Source organism: Cydia fagiglandana, chromosome 5 (assembly GCF_963556715.1).
Source record: "Cydia fagiglandana chromosome 5, ilCydFagi1.1, whole genome shotgun sequence".
Lineage (NCBI taxonomy): Eukaryota > Metazoa > Arthropoda > Insecta > Lepidoptera > Tortricidae > Cydia > Cydia fagiglandana.
The window spans coordinates 9,869,556-9,883,441 of record NC_085936.1 but is presented as its reverse complement, the minus strand read 5'-3'; positions in this window follow the sequence as shown (position 1 = coordinate 9,883,441).

The following is a 13,886-nucleotide window of genomic DNA, read 5'->3' as shown; positions in this document are numbered from 1 at the left end:
TAAATTACTAAACGACATATTTAAACAGGAATATAAAACTAAAACTAACTACAATTAAAATAACTAAAACTAAAAATTAAAAATACCTATCAAAATTTGGTGCCTTCGGGAGGGTGCCCAACACGCAGGCAGCGTTCCCGCGCTGGATTGCGATGGCAATTCTCTGCGCGAGAAAGCTTTCCGCGCGGGGTTCGCCCGTTGCCTCCCTCAGCCTTTTCCCGATAGGTATATCTCTACTAGTACTAGAAAAACTTACCCCTTAATCATTTATTTTACGGATCTAAATGGCACATAGTAAATAATCACTTGGAAACACTGTCGAACAGATTGATATAGCAATTTTAGCAAAAGCCTGCTACTAAGTACAGAGAACTCTCATCATTAAGCAATTTATTCCAGCTTGTAGCTAAGCTCTATGCCTCAGTCTTAATACCCTAAAGATTCTGTTATTCCAGGCCCTAAGCCAAATCGATAACATTTCCGGATTAAGGGGATTACCTACTGCTAACATACCATAGCTAGTCTGTAATGTTAGAATTTAAGTACATGTACTTAGCGTCAACGCGTGATAATTTTCGATCAAAATTCAGCTGAAATTTGCCTCTGAACCATAGAAGGTAGCATCCTATAGAAGTGGTATACGCGTGCCTCCGTGAGGGACAAAACATACGCAATGCGACAATATTAAAAACACGTTTTAACATTCCTGACAACATACCAAAAACAATCTACGTAATTCGGTCGGGTTATTTGTTGCCCACCATAAACCATTCAAAATTTATGGTGGGGAACAAACAAAAAGTGAGTATGTGACAAGGACAAGCAATAATACCACTTTCTCTGCTACTCCTACTGAATGTTCCATAAGTGCATCTCGTTCGGTCGTTTGGCCCTCCCCTGTTTCATCTCTATATGTACCTCTATGCTCTGAACTAACAATTCTGATTAAGCAATGTCCAAAAATTTTCATCTGCAACTTTTGGGACAGTTTGAAAGCTAGCGAAACAATATTGCAAACATGTGGGACATGTTTTGTATCGTGCCCGATATATAGGTTTACGTACACGTTTTGTAATTTCCAATTATAGTATTGATAATAGGGCACTGTGTCAAATTACGCGATTAGGTATCGATTGTAGGTTACTGGAACATGCGTTATCAACGGCGCTTGTTTTTTATTATCGTTAATAAAGCGTAAAATAAACAAACTAATGAATATCTGAAAAAAAACAGTAAGTGACAACATCGATAGTTTTATCGAGTCTACGAAGCTGCCAGTCTCGGGTTCAAATCCCGATACACACATAGTAACAGTACTTATTAGATAGAGTAGAATTGTATTTTACGATTACAATGAACACCCCTGCATGATTATGATTAGTAAATCACCATATTATATTTAAAAAACGTTTATTCACTAATCGTGCTTACAGCTAATTTTACATTAATTCTAACTAAACGTATTAGACTGTTGTGAATAATTTTTTAAAGTAAACATTATTATTTTATTTAAAAAAATATTAATTATTCAACATCCTATACGTACGGACAGCCAAGAAAGTGGTCTACCACTTTTCGACTCTATCAATCAGATGATAGAGTCGAAAAGTGGTAGAGCACTTTCTTAGCTGACTATACCTACCTATCTACATCCAAGTTTCCAGTTATATATATTTATATAATTAAAATACTACCGTGTGAGTATAATAACGAGGAAACTTATTAAATCTATTATTAAATTTATTAAATAACTTATTAAAATTATTAAATCTATACAGTAGGTACTGAAAATCCGCGGCGCAGATAATACTCGTAACAGGTGTGAATCTTCTTGGTTATGTAGATTGAAATTAAAATTCATCCCACGTACTCACGTCACGTATTTGAATATTTAAATAAGATCTAAAGCTTATAAGCACAATATCAAGGCTTTGTTCATTATGCTTACCTTTATCGCGAAACATAACCTTCCAAAACCACAGTATTCAGGTAGGTACCTAACATGACTGAAAAGGGCTTACGATTGTTTTTTTTAAATATTTCACAAGAAAACCTATAACAAAGCATAGTAAATTTAATGGTCCTTGTTTTTATTGAGTATGGAGTGATGGTTATAATAGATCTAAGAATGTATTTATCTATTTAAGTATGTGAATATTGTTACCCAGTAGGTAAAGTAAAAGGTTTGTCAAGTTTTATCTAAGTTAAATTCTCGTCAAATGATTATGATATTTATTTTTTATTTTCAACTTTGTGAAAGGCACACATATTTAAGACAGAATGTCTACCCTCCATTTATTTTGATACACACTGCATCTGCAGTACATTTATAACTATTATGCTGGCAATTTGCTCTGCACACTTAAGTAATCCATTTTTCACGGTTTTCACGGCGCAATAAGATTATACAAACTGTTCAGGCGTCTAAAATGCTTAGTTCCGACGACCCTCGTATACCTAGAAATGAGCAAATCGCGGTAATGTGGGTCTCGGGTAGGACTTTTCATGAAAGGGTCAAGGCTTTTTGGCCGCGAATGATTATTGGAACGTGATTTTATTTACGTGCTTCGACGGCGACACTAAAATGTAAAAATATAAGTCGGGTTCTTTTAAAGGTACCTAAGTATAGTAGTGGACCCTATAATGGACGTGGAACCAGTAATGGGACAAAAAACTACAATTTCTCTAAAATAAGTATCTAAAAGTAGTTTATAAACACTGGATATATTTTTATCATAAATAAGAGTCCTAGAGCTGTTTATGTTTCAATTTTTATTAAATTCGGTTATCTTTTAAGAAATTGGCGTCAACCCAAAAGTTGTCGTGTCACTGAAAAAAAATACCACTACGAATTCTTAACAACTTAGCTAAGAGAGGTGAGTTAATTTATTAAATTTTAATTAATTAATACTTGATGAAAACTAGAATGTGTTTTTTTAATTGCATTTATCATGAGATAAGGTATACAACACACTATGTTGTGACTCCACAGATGTAAAAAAATAGTGGTATTTGGCCCAATCCCATTATAGGAGCTGTAAAACTGCATACCTCCTATGATGGGACAATTGACATAATGATGCTTGCCATGCCATAATATCATGTTTTTAAACAATACAGAAGTAAAATGTAGTTACGAAATATGTCAACCAGGAGGTATTCTCGGACTTCGGATAAATTAATATCGTTTTTCCAAACTTTTATTTAACTTGCCCTGTTAGTTAGTGTAGGTCAAATCTTGGTAGCTGAATTTGATCCACTTTTCGATTTCCGATTCAGTTGAAATTTTGTGTAAGTACGTAATTAAGTATGCAAATCGGATGATAATGCAATATTATGATAACATGGACCTGATCTGATGATGGAGACAGGAGGTGGCCATGGGAACTTTATCGCAATAAACCCTAACTAATTTTGTTTGGGTCCATTAGAATTGTCTCGATGGATCTAATACAATAATAATTGGCTGTGGAAGAGAAAAATACATTCAGCAATAAAAGCTTATACCAAAAAATGATTTTTTTGCCATAACTTATTCCCCATTTCAATATTTTATACTGATAGAGCAATGTCCATTATAGGGGGCCCATTACTGGATCCACGTCCATTACCAGGGGCCCATTACTGGAGCTTTGGTGTCCATGACTGGAGAAAAAAAGCATAGTTTTAATTTGTTAAGTATGTGGAAACTCCTTGCAGTATCTTTGATACAACACCCCTAAAACATGAAAGACGGATAGGACTTTCATCTTTTAACACGCTAAGCGGTAGACCATTTATATTTATAAGGGAAATATCATAAATACTCCAAATTTCCTCTTAAATGTCCCATGACTGGTGCTGTTACTATAGCTATGATTTAGGTACCAAGAAAAATGCATAATTAAATTAGATATTACCGTGAAACCTGGATAAGTGAGATCTCAAGGGACGAGCAAATTTGTCTCACTTAAAGAGGTTTTCCACTTACCCAGGTTCCCAGTTAGCCAGGTACAGATAAATTTCTGTCTCATTTACAGAGGTTTCCATTAATAGAGGTGAGAATAGAGTATATTTCAGTTATAGAGGTGGTTAATAAGGTATTTAATAATTAATATCTTTAAAACTAAATAAGGTAAAATAATCCTTGTCCCTAAATATGTTTTAAGCCTGTTTAAATATTTCTTTGAATTTATTTTGAATGATTCTCCAATGGATAGATATATCAAAATTAAATTAAATTTGATATGGACTTCATTGCGTATTAGAAATTTAATAAATGAAAATTAATTTTTTCGTGTTACTTATCAAAATTTCAGCTTTCGTTTCGGTAGTTTTAGCTACTTAGATAAATTAACTAAATCAAAGTTTGAAGTTGTTTAGACACAATTAGGCAAATGCGGAATTTGTGGATAGACTAAAAGTTAGTAAGAATACGGAAATCGTTCAATGAAGTCCAAGTTAGAGAGGTCATAGATTGACGTTATCTCAGATACAGAAGTCAATTCCCTATAAAAGTCTAAAAAGCAATTAGGAAAATGTAATCTTATAAATATAGTATCAGTAAAAGAGGTAAAATACACTCTCCGTCTCACTTATAGAGGTAAATGTGACTATAAAATCACAACAACGAATCCCAGTTATAGAGGTTCGTTTTTTCTCAGTAACAGAGGTAATTCAGTGCTAAAGTGTCGGGACCGCACCATGAGTCCCAGCTATAGAGGTTTCTCACTTATCCAGGTCCCACTTAACCAGGTTTCACTGTACTTATTTTGTCTAGTTTTTACAGCATTATAAAAACCTAAATGTGACCTGATAATAAGCTTAATAGTAAATCCCCAGCGCTTGACCAAACAGACTAGAAAAAACATGCGAACCAAACAATGACCTCTAAGAAAACAGCCTGTGAAAGCACCCCGACTAATATTTGTACAGTAGGGGTTAACTGGCTGGGATCTTACAAAAATATTATTATAGAGGCTCCGAGCAAAATCCTTAGTAACCTTCGAGCCAGAAGTTGCCAAACATGACTCCGCGAAAGATTTCTTCAGCACATTTACTTAAAACACAGCGCAAATATATGGGCTGCACGTTCGGCGTAATAAAAATCCAAGAAATTTTTCTTTCTGATTAACAGCTCCTCGCTGTATTAATTTCTATCTATAGATCCCCGAGGTAACGGAAATAATTTGTTCAAAACACGTACAGGGATAACGAACATCATAGCTAGGAACCTCTTGTAGGTATTGCTCGTAACAATCTCTTCATCACTTTCCATTGCCAGTCACGTTCCACTTCAAATGAGAGAAAATCTAATCTTTTTCTGCCCCTCTGAAGTGATTGGGGGCGAAGTATAAATTCTCTCGGACAACGGCATTTGACTGCAGGGTACGGTGTCGGTTTAGAAGCCTTTTGCATAATCACAGTGGAGCCCTGAATGAGCGTATCTATTCTTCTTCTGAATCGACTTAAAGTGATTCGATTGAATCAGACGCAAACGTGTGTAATACTAAGTTTCAAGTACCTAAGTGAACCATGAAGAAAAAAGTACGTTTTTTGAGAAAATGCTGCGCTTGAGAAATGTGCTATGTAAAGGATGACTCACGCAAGACCGGGCCGTGCCCGGGCCGAGGCGTCTGACATGTCTTTTTCTATGACGGCTGATCGGTGATCACGTGGTATTTTCCATAGTAAACGAAGTGCCGGAAGCCCCGGCCCGGCCTAGCGTAAGTCATCCGTAATTTGTGATTTGCGCTGAATTAGCCTCTATTTTAATAGACGCGTTTCGGTGGGTGCCTTTATTCTGTGTAGTAGGTACATAAATGTAAATAATATGAATGTTACATTCCAATTGCGGAAGCAGCAGCATTTCTAGTGCAGCGTTGCAGTGGCCGCAAATGAGTGATCTCACTAATTTCGTACAAATTTCCTTGATAAATTACTTTAATGTTGTTTCTGTTTGCTATCGCGATTAGAAAGTTCATTTCATCGTTAGTATTTTACATTGACAGTAACATCGCACGTTTCCCACTGCTACAATGTTGTAGCAGTAACGCTGCAGCAGCATATATATCTATACCGATTTCATAACAATAAAAATATTATAAAATGCTTTTCAATCTAGCTTAAAATGCATGCTTTTCAAATAGAATTCCACGTGAGAGGGTGAGATCCAGGCCAGAACTAATAGAAGTGATCACAGCCGAGGATATTGGCAAAGTTTAACGCCCAAATAGTTACGGATACAATTTCCGATTTGTCGCTAACAAACTTGCTTTATTTACTCGACGAATTTTGCATGCTGCTTCTTGTTATTTGAGTTAATTGTGGTGATGTATGCATTTGTCTATTTGTCCGCCAGCTACTGGTAAAGTATAGCATTTTAAAAAAAATCTAAGAACTAACGAAAGTTATACATATTTATACCGTTATTTCTGTAGTCCTTCTACAGTTAGAATAACCTAACTCAGCACAAAACGTGAAATTATTATCATAAAGTGGAATTTATGTACGTTATTCATACTTCCACATCAAAATAGGCGCAGAGCTTAAACGGACTCTACCTATTTATTTCGACATATGAATACCATCCACCCAGTTTCTTCTTCTTCTTCTTCAATTTAAGAGGTATCCTCTTGTCGCTGGAGTATTTCCCATTCCACCCAGTTTATTCTGCACAAAAATCCGAGCGAGCAGTGTTGTGTAACAAACTAAATTACAAACTGCGGTATAAAATTAAAGGCTTAGTGTACTTAAAGTTACGGCCTGAAATCAAGCCACGGCGCAGCTGGCGGCGCTAACTTGCAGGTGGGATTTGCATTAATTTCGGCGAACATGTAACAACAGAGGCACCTGGGTATGCTAAGCTTATACTTATTGCTGGCTAACTCTGGAGCGACAATAAAATTAACCGTGCGACTCGCGACGTGGTTCCACCGTGACCGGACTCCATGAGTCTTGATCTACATATATTTACAATTATATGGGTACATACTAAGCTTCTACCGTCAATAAGAAATTGGATTGAAAAAGTTGTTGGAAGAAGTTGTTATACAAAAAGGCACCCTAAAATTTAACGGTAAGACTATCAATTGGTGACTTTCTACAGTTTATATAGGCTTAGTCGCCGGTCGCCCGGCCGACTCCGCTACTCGCTGCGTAGTGGCGACGCACAAGAGACTACTGATGCTGGTTGCCGGCGACCACTAAAAACACCGGCTCAAATGGAAGCGTTCACAGTATTCACACTGCGAGCAACTGTCGAGACTACAAATTTGTATCCGTCTCTCTCTCGAACGTAGTTGTGAAAGACACAACATGTTTTAGTGATGCTTGCGCTCGGCTTGGTCTCCAGGCCCTAGTTGCCTAAGAGTTGGTGCCGAAGGACCAAGTCGCCGGCGACTAGTCGACAGAGCCTAAGTTTTAAACGAAGAGGTACCTATTAAGTCACCCTTTCTTTGGCAAGACTTATTTGTTACATGTAATTCTATATACTTGTTCGAAACTTTGAACGTCGGATCGTATCCATTACCCAAATATTCGGAGTCATTCCTCGTAGCAGAAAATTATATCATTCAAGTTAGGCGTCTACCTTGCATATAAATGAGTTTCCTAATAAAATCGAATAAACTTGTTTAGTTTTAATATTGTATCCAATGTAAGTATTATGTTTATGGTTATAAATAAAGATAAACTTGTTGGGCGAATGTCAACGTTGCCCTTACGAAAAATTAAATTGTTGACTTAGACGTTGCTCCGATACTTTTATAGATTTTATTAAATTAACCCTCATCTTTTAGATAGGTATTCATGTAAAGGGTCTAGCCGTGTTTGTATGGGGCATCGGCCCCAGATGCCAAATTGATTGCCGTTTTGCCAATTTATTAGGCCAGATATAAGATGCTATTTCACTAAAAAAATAACCCTAAAATCCTGCAGGTTTTTGAGAAAATTAAAAAAAAAGAAAATTGGTTTAAATATTTTTTTATCTAAACTACCGAACCGATTTTTTTGTAACTTATACACATTATGTAAGTAATCTAGATGAATTATTTAAAAAAAATGGAGTTCCAAATATCCTTATAATTAGTAAAATTTTCACTTTTAAGTTTTCAAACATTTTTTTTTTATATTTCCGAAATAGGGACACCCACCAATTTTGGGTATTTTATGTATAAATTAATGTTCTATAACATTTATTTTTTTCAAAAATATTCATTTGGCTCAACAGGGTAAAAATACCGTATGTATGTATGTAATGTATGAACAGACAACCGGGAGAACTCCCGGTCCCATATCAACTATCAACCACCGCGCCGCTCTGTACGAATTTGAATTTCGAACGTAACAAATTGCTAAAATGGACTATATTATTATTGGCTGTATGCGGCTTGGTTGTCGTCGCGTCACGAAATTAAAAAGCCGGCCAAGTGCGATTAGGACTCGCGTTTCTAGGGTTCCGTACATAAGTCCGACTCACGCTTGACTGCACATTTCTAATAGGTTTTCCTGTCATCTATAGGTAAAGAACTATTTTGAGTATTAATATTAATTTAAATATTAATTCATGATTTTTTGAGTATTTTTTCAAAAATTTAGACCCAGTAGTTTCGGAGGGGGGAATTGTCATTTTTTGGCTATTTTCTTAAATAACTTCGAACCTATGTATTTTAAAATTATATAAAAATATGTCCATCTTTGGGTCACGAATTTACATATGTGTACCAAATTTCGACTTAATTGGTCCAGTAGTTTCCGAGAAAATAGGCTGTGACAGACGGACAGACAGACAGACGCACGAGTGATCCTATAAGGGCTTACGTTTTCCTCTAAGGACAGCGGGCTTTTTTCTATATAATCAATCGCATATTCTCGAAGCCGTTTGCAGATATTGCTGAGAACGTATAGTTAGACCGTAAAAAGTCTGCAGCGATGTTGATAGCCCACGCAGTGCAAGTGTCATTTTAAACGTCAAACTTCTATGAAATTATGACGTATACTTAACACTTACACTGCGTGGGCTATCAAATCCGCTGCAGACTTTGTTTGGTGCGACTTTTGTAATGTAACGATCTTGGAGATTTTGAAAATATTTTGTGTATGATCTCCTTTTTTTCCATTGCAAGATCAATATCAACGCAGCTCATATTAAAACGTAACTTTTTTAATGAGCCGCGTTTCCCGCCTTTTTATTTTTTAATTTCGTGACGCGACGACAACCAAGCCGCATACAGCCAATAATAATATAGTCCATTTTAGCAATTTGTTACGTTCGAAATTCAAATTCGTACAGAGCGGCGCGGTGGTTGATAGTTGATATGGGACCGGGAGTTCTCCCGGTTGTGTCTGTTCATACATTACAAACATACATACGGTATTTTTACCCTGTTGAGCCAAATGAATATTTTTGAAAAAAATATGTTATAGAACATTGATTTATACATAAAATACCCAAAATTGGTGGGTGTCCCTATTTCGGAAATATTAAAAAAAAACATTTGAAAAATTAAAAGTGAAAATTTTACTAATTATAAGGATATTTGGAACTCCATTTTTTTTTTAATAATTCATCTAGATTACTTACATAATGTGTATAAGTAACAAAAAAATCGGTTCGGTAGTTTAGATTTTAGGACCCGGAGTATGTCCTTAAACTACGTCCAAACCAGCGGTGGTAGGTCCCGCAAGGGGCCGCCTGGTTTGCTACCACCCTCCCGCCGGAGTCAGGCGCCAAGCAGCCTTGCTGCGTTTCGTCTATGAGCGGGAGTACCAGTGCCTTTGGGGGATGATTTGCTGTCAGTTGTGTTGCATAATGCCGGTATTTGGATCCTTGAGTGACGTCGGGCCGAGCAGCTCTCGCTGGAGGGTAGCGGGATCCGAGGCACGGTCTTGCCGGTGGCCGACCGCAGGAAGTTGGGGGCCCAATTGTACGACAGCCACGTGCGAGAGGCTGCCCCGCCACCTAGCGAAAAATCCTGGAATAGCTCCACCGTCCCAGTTGGCGACTGGACGGGAGGACCCGGTGGGTTATTTCAGGGGGGCTCGGGCGTCCCCGCAGTCTCCAAGTGAGCTCCTCATTGTCCGGATTAGCTCAAGTGATCCAATTGGTAAACGCAACGCCTCGACAGGCATTTTTTCACCCATCCCACACTCCACAAATATGAAAACAAAAAGAAAAAAGAATAGGGTTAAACACCGGCTGCACTTCCTCCCATTGAAAGTGCACCTCACCAACATCAGGGGGTTGCACTCAAATATCAATCCGGTCCACCACCATCTTGAAACCGAAAAACCGCACCTATTCTTTTTGACGGAGACGCAAATCAAAACCCCAGCGGACGCGTCGTACCTCAACTACCCAGGCTACTCACTGGAACATAAGTTCAGAGCACGTGCTGGGGTCTGTGTGTACGTCCGCGACGACATTTGCTGCAAGCGTCTCCGTTGCTTTGAGGCTGCCGGGTTTTCCACTTTGTGGATTATGGTCGACTCGGGCTCAGAGAAAACTCTGTATGCCTGTGTCTACCGATCGCACAGCGGAAACCAGGAGACAACTAGGCTCTTTGACCACCTTACTGAGATGGCAGATAAAGCCCAACAGCGGTACCCCGCGGCTCAACTCGTATTCCTTGGGGACTTTAACGCCCACCACGAGGAGTGGCTGTTCCCGTACAAGAATACTTGCCACGCTGGGAGGGAAGCGCGCAAATTTGCTGTATCCCTAAACCTTACCCAGCTGGTAAATGTTGCGACGCGGATACCGGATGTTACTGACCATACACCCAATTGCCTTGACCTTCTGCTGACAACTGATCCAGACAGGCACTCGGTTTCGGTCTCAGCTCCGCTAGGATCGTCCGATCACTGTCTGGTGAAATCCGTGTCGATCCACTCTCCTCCTGATCTCTGCCCTAGGGGCACGAGGAGAGTATGGCGATACGAGTCAGCGGACTGGGATGAGATGCGGCATTTCTTTGCGTCTTTCCCCTGGCAGCAGGTCTGTTTTTCTTCGGGTGACCCCTCGTGTTCTGCTGAGGCTGTTGCGGATGTGATTCGGCAGGGAATGGAATATTTCATTCCGTTCTCCGACCTATCGCTCGATCACAAGACCCGAGCATGGTACAATTCGGACTGTGCTCGAGCCGAGGCTCTTAAGCAGTCTGCATACCAGGCTTGGGTACTAGCCCGCGATACCAAAGCTGGAGCACAGAGGGTTCGCGCGAAGAAAAAAGCCTTTAACTCAGCTGCCAAGTCCTGCAAACGGGTGCTTCGAAAGGCTCGATTCGACCACGTCAGTCGAATAGGGGCCAAACTCGCCTCCTACCCTCCTGGTAGCAAGCGGTTCTGGTCCCTGTCGAAAGCGGTCGAATCCAACTTCTGCCGACCCACATTGCCACCTCTGCAGAAACCTGATGGGACACTGGCCCACTCCGCGACAGAGAAAGCTAACTTGTTTGCTTCTCTGTTTGCGAGCAATTCACGTCTAGATGCAGGCTCAAAACTTCCACCTACGCTACCTCATTGCAGTTCTTCTATGCAGAGAATTGCTATACATCAAAAAGAGGTACGCCGAGCTCTGCTGAATCTTGACGTGAATAAGGCCAATGGACCAGACGGTATACCTGCACGTGTACTAAAGCAGTGTGCGCCTGAGTTGTCTCCTGTACTGACACGCCTGTACCGCATCTCTCTCCAAACAAGAACGGTGCCGATATCCTGGAAGCTTGCAAACGTGCAGCCAGTACCCAAGAAGGGTAGTCGTGCTGATCCCTGCAATTACCGACCAATCGCCATTACCTCCATGCTCTGTAAAGTCATGGAAAGGGTACTTAACGGCAAACTGCTGGCATACCTCGAAGCAAATGATCTGCTCAGTGACCGTCAATATGGCTTTCGCCGAGGTCGGTCTACTGGGGATCTTTTAGCGTATGTCACGCACTGCTGCGGCGAGGCCATCGAGAGGAACGGTGAAGCGCTTGCTGTTTCACTGGACATCTCGAAGGCCTTTGACAGGGTTTGGCACGCAAGTCTCCTTAGCAAGCTTCCTGCTTACGGCATCCCTGCTGATTTTTGTAGCTGGCTATCTGATTTCTTGAGTGAACGGTCGATCAGAGTAGTTATTGACGCCTGCTCTTCGGACCTCATGGCCATTGACGCCGGTGTTCCTCAGGGGTCTGTTCTCTCCGCAACCCTTTTCCTGCTCCACATTAACGACATGCTGCAACCCAGCATTGTAGGTTATGCAGATGACAGTACGGTTGTTGAGAGATATTTGGCTAGTGCAAGGGACAGCAGGGAGGATATACGTTCACAGAGAGAGGCCATGGTTGAGCGAATGAACTTGACCCTTAGTCTCGTTTCCCAGTGGGGTGATGACAATCTGGTCACGTTCAATGCCTCCAAAACGCAGGCGTGTCTATTTTCCGCTAAACGGAGTCCATTCGACCTGACTCCTTCTTTCCGGGGTGCATCTGTACCTATTACCGACAGCCTGGAACTCCTCGGCATGGAGCTGAGTTCAGTCCTCGGCTTCGGCAGCTTCATTGAGTCTAAAGCACAAACTGCGGCCAGAAAGCTGGGCGTCCTAAATAAGGTGAAGCGATACTTCACACCTGGACAGCTTCTAACACTTTACAAAGCTCAAGTCCGGTCGTGTATGGAGTATTGCAGCCACCTGTGGGATGGCTCAGCTAAATACCAACTCGCCGCTTTGGACTCAGTGGAGCGCAGAGCCAGGAGGATGATTGGCGACAAGAAGCTAACGGCTAAGCTTCAGACTTTGGCCCATCGGCGGAAAGTCGCCAGCCTGTCGGTATTCTACAGGTTGCACTTCGGGGAGTGTGCCCAAGAGCTACACGAGCTCATTCCACCGTCCCCATTCTACCATCGGACTTTTAGACGCACGGCCGGTTTCCATCCTTACTTGGTAGATATTCCGCCAATTCGCACTAAGCGCTTTGCTTCTACTTTCCTTATGCGCACTGCCAAGGAATGGAATTCCTTGCCGGCGTCTATATTTCCGTGCTCTTATAACCCGGCAACCTTCAAATCAAGAGTGAACAGGCACCTTCTGGGCGAGCTCGCTCCATCGTAGGCCACGTCTACGCCTCGGCTAGTCTGTGGCCATGAGTAAACCCATGCATAATAAAAAAAAAAAAAGATAAAAAAAATGAAAACCAATTTTCTTTTTTTTTAATTTTCTCAAGAACCTGCTGCATTTTAGGGTTATTTTTTTGGTGAAATAGCATCTTACATCTGGCCTAATAAATTGGCAAAACGGCAATCAATTTGGCTTCTGGGGCCGATGCCCCATACAAACACGGCTAGACCCTTAGACGTAATAAGTTTCGAAGTTTTAAAAGATCTGGGGCCTCGTTGTTAGAAAACGCCAATCGAAACTTAAATACCTAATGTATGGATATAGTCAAACATTAGAATTACTGGTCCCCAAGTTAAGGACAATTTGCACCCGTCCTTGAATTTTTTTTTAATTTTTAGGATGTTTTCAAATCAGTCAGTTGCATTTCAGTGATTCATATGTTGAAACCAGGGGATTTATCTTCGGACCGGTGCGCGGATAGTGTGAGTGCGGCGTGTCGCCGTAGAGTGGACAATAACACAACAAGTGGACAAAGTGGACTAAACATAAACGTGTAGGCGCAATTTCTTTGTCCACCTCGAACATTTTTTTACTTTTTTTCGGGTAGTTTAGTGTTGTTTACCCATATCTTCGTTGACATTTTACTGGGACGTCATTCATCCGTGGCCACAGCTGGTGCAACCCAGTTACAAACGTCAGAATTAAGGTAAAAATCATGAAATTATATCACGGTAGACCCGTTCAAATCACTTAAGTCGACATCACTTACCTACAAGTTCAGGTACAAGAAGTACCTACTCAATTATTT